The sequence below is a fragment of the Mauremys reevesii genome, linkage group 7 (assembly GCF_016161935.1).
Source record: "Mauremys reevesii isolate NIE-2019 linkage group 7, ASM1616193v1, whole genome shotgun sequence".
NCBI classification, from domain to species: domain Eukaryota; kingdom Metazoa; phylum Chordata; order Testudines; family Geoemydidae; genus Mauremys; species Mauremys reevesii.
In genome coordinates, this window is record NC_052629.1 from 3,559,227 (window position 1) to 3,567,224 (window position 7,998).

The 7,998-nt window shown below is 59.0% G+C and overlaps 1 protein-coding gene across 2 annotated transcripts in view; it reads right to left on the reverse strand.

Annotated features, from left to right (window-relative positions):
• Positions 1–7,674, reverse strand: part of LZTS2 (leucine zipper tumor suppressor 2) — a 35,077-nt gene extending 27,403 nt beyond the window's left edge. Inside the window, exon 1 of one of the 2 annotated variants that reach the window (XM_039482137.1) lies at positions 7,582–7,674. The gene's annotated coding sequence lies outside the window, so the exon portion shown is untranslated. The remainder of the gene's footprint in view (positions 1–7,581) is intronic. The other variant, XM_039482136.1, reaches the window with a different exon arrangement.
• Positions 7,675–7,998: the final 324 nt, after the last annotated feature.

Below are 7,998 nucleotides of genomic sequence, written 5' to 3' on the forward strand. Positions count from 1 at the left end.
CCAGGTGAAGGACGACCCCTGGGCCTGGCAGGCTACCCACCTCCAGCTGCTCCGGCCCCACGGCTCCCCAGGCCGTGTCCAGCTGCCCCCCTCTGAGTCCCCTCCATCCTGGCCACATGGCCTGGCTCGCACAGCCCCTGGGGCAGCCTAGGAGAGGCTAATTAACACCGTCCTGCCCCTTCCCTGAAGGCCCAAAGAGTTCCCACCGCCAGCGATGCTGCCTCCTGTTCAGAGCGCGAAGCCACCAGCCGCCCCGTTCCTCCTCCCTCGAACAGCCACGAGCGCCAGGCCTGAGGGGACAGGGTGCGCTGCAAACCCCCCTCCGCTCTCCCCGCTCCTCCCCACACAGGACAGAGAGCTCGACGGCCCCGGCTGCGCCTCTGGAGCACGGCCCCTCGTCCGCCCGGGCTCCCAGCGCAGGGCGCATGGCAGGGGGCCGCACCACGCTGCTGAGAGCCAGCAAACTCATTTCCTGTGTGACTGGCACCCACGGCTCCAGGGGGGCCACTGCTGGACCAGCCCCGCTGGGCCACACGCCCCTTCCCCCCAGACGTGTTTTCAGTCCTTCCCCCCGGGCCCTGCACAGAACAGCACAGCCAGCCTACGACACGGGAGCCGGACACTAACTGTCCGGCACGTTACCGCCGGGAAACTCATTCAAACCAGCAGGACCCAGTCAGCCCCAATCCATTTCACAAGGTTATGCCTCAATCTACCCTATCTCTGGCCCACCCGCCGGCCGCCTGGGCACCCGCTGAGCGGCGCTGGCTCTGCCCGGCGTGCCAAGCACCCGGTGCTAAATGCTGCTCCATGAGCCAGGGGATCAAACAGCGTCCAGAGACATCAGCAGAAGAAGGCAAATGCGGAGGGGCCAGTAGCCCATTCAAGTCTCTTGGCGCCTGCTCCCCTTGATCAGACCCACAACCAAGCCCTTGTGGCGGTGAGCTCAGCCCCACGGCGCCTCTCCCCCCCAGGAGCTCTGGGCACGTCTGCCGAGCAGCTATTTACATTCAGGAGAAAACCCCAAAAGAAAAGCAGCTGAGCTGATCCATCACCCGCTTGGCTGAGCGGCCCTTTCAGCAGCCAGGCTCCGCCCTCTGAAAAGCCACACCCCCTTCTGCAGAGAGGCTCCGCCCACAGGGGCCGGTGCCAAAGGAAGGGCAGTGGGGCCCCCCCAAGCTGAACCGCTGCAATGGGAGGATTCATGGAGCCGCTAAATGACTAACCGCCGAGGGGAACGAAAGCTCCGGGGAACGGCTGCTCCACTCAACCACCTCGGAGAGACACACACTTGGGCCAGGTTAACGAGCCCCATCGCATGGAGCGTGGGAGGGTGGGGGACATACAGGCCTGGGCAGAAGGGACAGTTTAATCCTATTGTGAATAAATCACAAGCACGGCTATGCTCGCCGAGGCCGGGAGGGCTGGACGGCAGATACAGGCTACTCCCTGCTGGCCTTTGGGGGACGCAGGACTCTAGCAGAGCAGGGGAGGGCTGGGTTTTCCACCAGAAAGCGTAACTATTTCAAGCTAGTTCCCCTAGAAACCACTTCCAATTCCTGCCCCGTGTGTCCTCCCCAATCCACCCCCCAGCCTCTGAGAGAGGCCCGCAGGGAGCCCTCCGCTGCCAGGGGAAAGCGATCGCTTCATTTGCCACCGTCCTAGGCACGGGCACCGCTCGGGCACGGGTCAGTGAGAAACCAACATGCCCGACTCAAGGTTTCTTCACACTGCCGGGGACGGCCTGCGGGAGTACTGCCGGCCCGCGGCCCGGAGCTGCCCTCCTCTTTGTTACGGGCTCACCCCCGGCTGTAAAACCCCGAGCGCTTCTCCATCGCCATGTGACCAGTCTCCCCCGGGATCCGGAGGCGGGACATCCGAGCTGAGCTTTTGGGGGGCAGGGATTGTCTTTTGTGCTGTTTGTGCAGCATCTAGCGCAGAAGGGTCCTGCTCCCGGCACCGCCACCAGACACATCACAATAGCTGCATTCATGCAGAGGGGGGCTATGACTGGGGCAGGACTCTGGAGTCGCCCTCTGGCTCCTGAGAAGTTGCCAATGGGGCCAGCAGGTGGTTAGGGCCACTGAGCTGGGCCACTGCCTGAAATGGGCACGTGGGGGAACCCGACCAGCAAAGCCCTTCCCAAGTACGCCTCTCTGGCCTCATCTTTAACCAAAACCAGAGTGTGGGGCATCCCAACGCTGTAGGCAGGAATTATTGCGCCCGCCACCAAAATGCAGCCACCTCTGGGTTGTGTAATGTCACACAGCAACGCGAGGGGACTGTTTAGATGAGGAAGTGAAAAGGGACCCCTGGTCCAGTTGAAAGTCCATGGGGAATTTTAGGTTAGAAGCCTGTAATTGCTCTTGGGGAAAGGGACAGGAGACCTTTAATGACTGGGTCCTTGGAATTACATTTCTTTTGAAAGATGGTCTCTCCAGCAGCACAGCACGGTTGTGGGGGAGGGCGCCTCCCAGGAAATAAGCAACTTCACTTCCTACTGAACTTGGGTTTTGTTTGGTGATTTGCCATCCAGGTACTGAGCAGACCCACCCTGCTTAGCCTGAGATGCCCGGCACCTGCCAGCATGCAGTTATACCACGGCGATGCTCAGGAGAGCAGCAATCTGCAGACACTGCCAGACACCCAAGAGAAGATGCCAGACCCGTGGCCGTCCGGATCTTCCCTCTCCGCTGCACGCAGATTAACTTTCATTGCTCTGCATTCATCCTTACTTCCTCTGCCTGGAAGCGGGAACTGCCAGCATGTGGGTAAATGGATTAGAAGGTCATCTAGTTTCACTGGAGCCTCTGTCCCAGCGCTTCCTTGGCCTCCGCAGAAATGCTGTTTTGTAACTTGCTCCACAGTCATTCCCCCTCGGGGAATCACAACAGATGTCCTCCCTCCTAAGCGCCCGCCTAATGGGGCCGTGAGATGGTGAAGGGTGATTATAGTTTCCATCTTTCCTCAGTGTACACAAGTACATCAGTGTCACGGGACGTCTTGAGAGTTAGAATGGGGTGGGGAGGGCTTGGGGGGGCAAAGAATCCATCAATCTCGGTAGAATCGTATAGATTCCAAGGCCAGAAGCAACTAGTCTGAGCCCCTGTGTAGCAGAGGCCAGAGATCTGCCCCCACTGAACTCCTACAGCAGATCTTTTTGGAAAACATCCACTCTTGGTTTAAAACCGGGTAGTGAGAGAGAACCCACGTCTTGCTCCAATGGTTACTCACGCTGACCATTCAAAACGTCCATCTTATTTCCAGTTGGAATTTGTCTAGCTACAACGCTCAGCCGCTGGATGGTTTTATACCTTTCTCTGCTGGATTGCACAGCCATATTCGAGATTTCTTCCTCGTTTGGTACTTTATAGACTATAATCAAACCACCCCTTAGCCTCCTCTTTGTTAAATTACATAGACTGAGCTCCTTGAGTCTGTCATTACCAGGCAGGGTTTCTAACCCTTCCCGTGACTCTGCTCTGACCCCTCTCCAACTGATCAACATCCTTCTTGAACTGCGGGCCCCAGAACTGGCCACAGGATCCCAGCAGCGGTCGCAGTACGGAGGTAAAGTACGGAGGTAAAATAACCTCTCTGCTCCTTCCTGAGCTTCCCCCGTTTGTAGGGTGACCAGACAGCAAGTGTGAAAAATCGGGACAGGGGGTTGGGGGTTATAGGAGCCTATATAAGAAAAAGCCCCAAATATTGGGACTGTCCCTATAAAATCAGGACATCTGGTCGCCCTACCTGTGTGTGCATCCCAGGATCACATTCATTCCGCTGATTATTCACCACAGCCCAAAATCTTTTTCAGAGTCACTGCTTCCCAAGATAGAATCTCCCACCCTATAAGTATGGTCAGCGTTCTTTGTCCCCAGATGGCTACATTTACATTTAGCTGCATTAAAATGCATACTGTTTCCTTGCGCCCAGTTTCCAGATCACACGCTCTGAATCAGTGACCTGTCCACTTCATTATTCACCACTCACCCAAGTTGTGTGTCATCTGCAAACTTTATCAGTGATGATTGTAAGTTCTCTCTCAACTCATTGATAAAGATGTTAAATAGCGTAGGACCAAGAACTGACCCCTGCAGAACCCCAGTGGAAACGGACCCAGTCAATGACAATTCCCTGTTGCATTTTGAGACCTATCAGTTAGTCAGTTTTTAATGTGTGCTGTGTGAATGAATTTGGAACATGTGAGTTTCTAACCCTTTTGGCTGCAAAGGAAGCCTTCCAAGCATCCCAGTGAACCCTGAGTCTGCAGACAGACAGCTCTCCTCTGCAGCTGCTCAGAAGTTTCTGAAGCAGCAGCAGTGTGAAACTCACAAGACTCTGGTCAGTATCACAACAGCTATTCAGAAGGCCAGGGCAGAAGGGAAACTGACAAAAATCATGTCAATTTCACTCTGAAACTGCTTAGGAAAGCTTTTTCCTGCTGGTTTTTCTTCTCTGCCCAGGGCTACTAGGGTTATTGCTCAGGCTCAGAGGTGCCTGGTCAATGTTCATAACCCTGCTGATACTAGAATCGACAATTCAAGCATAGGAGCAATGCACACACACACGTGTACATACCCCCCCCACACACACTATTTTCTACCTTCAGGTTTTCCACACAGCTGATGAGATGCCAGTTCTCCCACACAGCACTGATCCTCACTACACCTCCCGCTGTTCCGAGTTTGAATTCCCCACCCGAGCCGTCAGACTTGGAGTCCAAAGTACAACACAAGCAATTAATGTAACAGCCGCCAAACAGTGGGTGTCGTTTTCCCTAGTGAAATTTATGCTGCTGGGAGCAGGGCAGGGCCGAGGTTTCCTCTAGGCATCGTCACACGCTCCTGCCAACAAAGCCGAAAGCTGGCCGAGCTGCGTGCCCACATCCAGCCCGGGGTGCTGCTGTGCATGCCTCAGCGACGTGACCCCGCTGGAGGGAAGGGAGGCGGTGGGGGAAAGAAAGACACACACAGGAGAAATTAAAAGGGGAAAGCAGCCAGCCTTCAGAAAGGAATGACACCCCGCTGGAGAAGCTTGTCTGCACAGGAGAAAGTCAGATGAGATCAGCTCACAGGCCCTGCAATAACAAACCATTTGCCATTTCAAGTCGACGCAGATGGCTCCAACGTCACACCAAAACATCCTCCCCAGCTAATCAGAACGCACCGGGGAGGGGGGCGGGGGGCTGCCTCTCGCTGCATGTCTCTCTCATGCTCCTGACTTGGATCCCATGTGCACCTTCCGGTCACGTTTACCCCCTCCCATACTGCCCGCCCCACGGGCCGCACCGAACTTCACGGCCACCATTCCGGTGGCCTCAGCGGGCTCTGGATCAGGCCCTAATGCAGCAACTGGGTGGGGAAGAGGGTGCTTGTTTCCTTGCTGGGCAGCAAAGCACGAAGCCAGAGGAAGGACTGTGAGATTTCCCTCCTTCCAGCTGGCATCATCAGGAGCAGGTCACAGCTCTCCCCCCTCCCCCGCCAGCCTTCCCAATCCAAGAATCACATTACAGCTCCCTTCAGACCTTCCAGCTCCGGCCGCAAACAGGCATATTATGCTGGGCTCAAGGAACAGCTCATGGCGCAGCTGGCGTCGGCTTGAAATCCGGGGCTGGCTGCAATAACCACACGTTCTCGCGGCAGCCAAAGCTAGCCGGCGAGGAGAGGGCTCGCCCGCCCATCCTGCAGAGGTGAAAGCCAGGTCCTCCAAAACCAGATCAGGGTGTATTTGACGCATCCCCCTACACTCGCTTTTCCTAGCCTTCTCCGGGCACCCTGCCAGCCCCCCCCTCCTGGCGTTCTCCCATCGTGACTCCTCAGACGAAGCTTCCGGACGATGCTCCCTGGAATGAGACTCTCTGCTCTAGAGGACTCACTTTCCATCCCGGCCGTTACATTCCACCGAGGTACCGAGCGAGAGGATCCAACCCCTACCCGAGCAAATGGAAGGACTCCAGTCCGGCCTTAAACAACTCGCCCGAGAACCAGGAGCTGAGGCCAGATTCTCCGCAGTCCAAATCCAGGGTCTTAACCACAGAACCGCCTGTCACGCTGCACCGCAGGAGTTTGCATAGGGCAGCAACGGTGACAGGAGAGGCAGCCCTATGGGAAGGGGGCAGAGACAGAGGACATCTCCCCTAACCCTCACACCTGCGCTTTGCCAAACAGGACAGAGATCCATATGCCACAGCAGCCGCCAGCCTGGCCAGCCCCTGCCCAGGCTAGAAGGGCAGGCGGGGGCTGGGCGAAGAGAGGCCTGGCTGGCCCGGGTCACACAGAAGGGGTCGGTCCCTTGCGGCTTTTAACCCAAAGGGAGAGCAGGCAGGGGCTGCTTCCGCTGTAAATCACCCTCCTGAGCCCAGCCGAGCGAGGGGCCAGAGGGAGCGAGACACTTTCCCAGCACTCTGGGGACGGGGCCTCCCCACTGGGGATCGGGGACACGGTGCAATCAGGGCAGCAGGGCAGTGTCCCAGCTGCGGCCTGCCGGGCCTGGTGTGAACCATCCCCACTGCCCCCCACTGCCGCCTCCCCAAACACCCAACAACCCTCCACTTCTCCCAAGAGTCCCCCCACTGCCCAGTAACCCCATAAACACCCCACTCACCGCAGTCCCCAGCCCTCACCCCAACATCCCAGCCTCCAACCCCACTGCCCCCCACTGCCGCCTCCCCCAAACACCCAACAACCCTCCACTTCTCCCAAGAGTCCCCCCACTGCCCAGTGACCCCATAAACACCCCACTCACTGCAGTCCCCAGCCCTCACCCCAACATCCCAGCCTCCAACCCCACTGCCCCCCACTGCCGGCTCCCCCAAACACCCAACAACCCTCCACGTCTCCCAAGAGTCCCCCCACTGCCCAGTGACCCCATAAACACCCCACTCACTGCAGTCCCCAGCCCTCACCCCAACATCCCAGCCTCCAACCCCTCTGCCCCCCAACATGCCCCATCCCCCCACAACTCACCTCCCACCTCCTCACCCCACCCTTCCATGGCCCCAAACCCCACCACCCCCATCCCCACAATGCCCCTAAACTCATCACCCCCCCCATTGCCCCCAAACTCCTCCTCACACCACCCCATCTCCCCACAACTCCAAAGTCCTTCCCACCCCCATACTCCCCAACATCCCCAAACTCCTCCCCGCCGCCCCCTGCATCCCCCCAAACTCCTCCCCACAACTCCCCAAAGTCCTTCCTCCGGCCATCCCCAACTCCCCAAACTCCTCCCCACCACCCCAACATCTCCCACAACTCCTCCAAAGTCCTTCCCCACCCCAGCATCCCCAAACTCCCCCCAACATCCTCCAAACTCCTCCTCCGCCGCCCCTGCATCCCCAAAACTCCTCCCCCCAACTCCCCAAAGTCCTTCCTCCGGCCATCCCCAACAACTCCCCACAACTCCCCTCATCCCCACCGCCCCCAACATCTCCCCACAACTCCCCAAAGTCCTTTCCCCACCCCCAGCATCCCCAAACTCCTCCCGCCACTTCCCCAGCATCCCCACAACTCCTCCAAACTCCTCCCCGCTGCCCCCCAAACTCCTCCCGCTGCCCCCGGGACCTTCCCCGCCACTCACCGGCGCCCCGCGGCTCCGCGCTCCGCTCCCGTCCCGGGCCAGGGCGGCTCCGCTCGCTCCCATCGCCCGCCCCGCGCTCCCCCGCACGGCGGCTCCTACCCCCGCCGGAGCCCCCAGCGCCTGGCTCCGCCCGGCCGCCTCCACCCCCCTAGAGCCCCCCCAGCGGGGAAGGCACCGACAAGGAGCCGCAGCTGGGGAGGGGCCCGACTCGGGGGGGTCCCTACAGACGGAGCCCGGCCCCAGCGACAGCCCCGCCCCACCCCCAGACTAGCCCTCCCCTGGGGGCCCTTTAGGGGCAGGAGACCCTAGGATCCTGCTATGGGGATGGGGACCCTGGACCCCCCAGATCAACCCTCCAGTGGGAGCCCTTATGGGCAGGAGACCCTAGGATCCTGCTATGGGGATGGGTACCCCAAC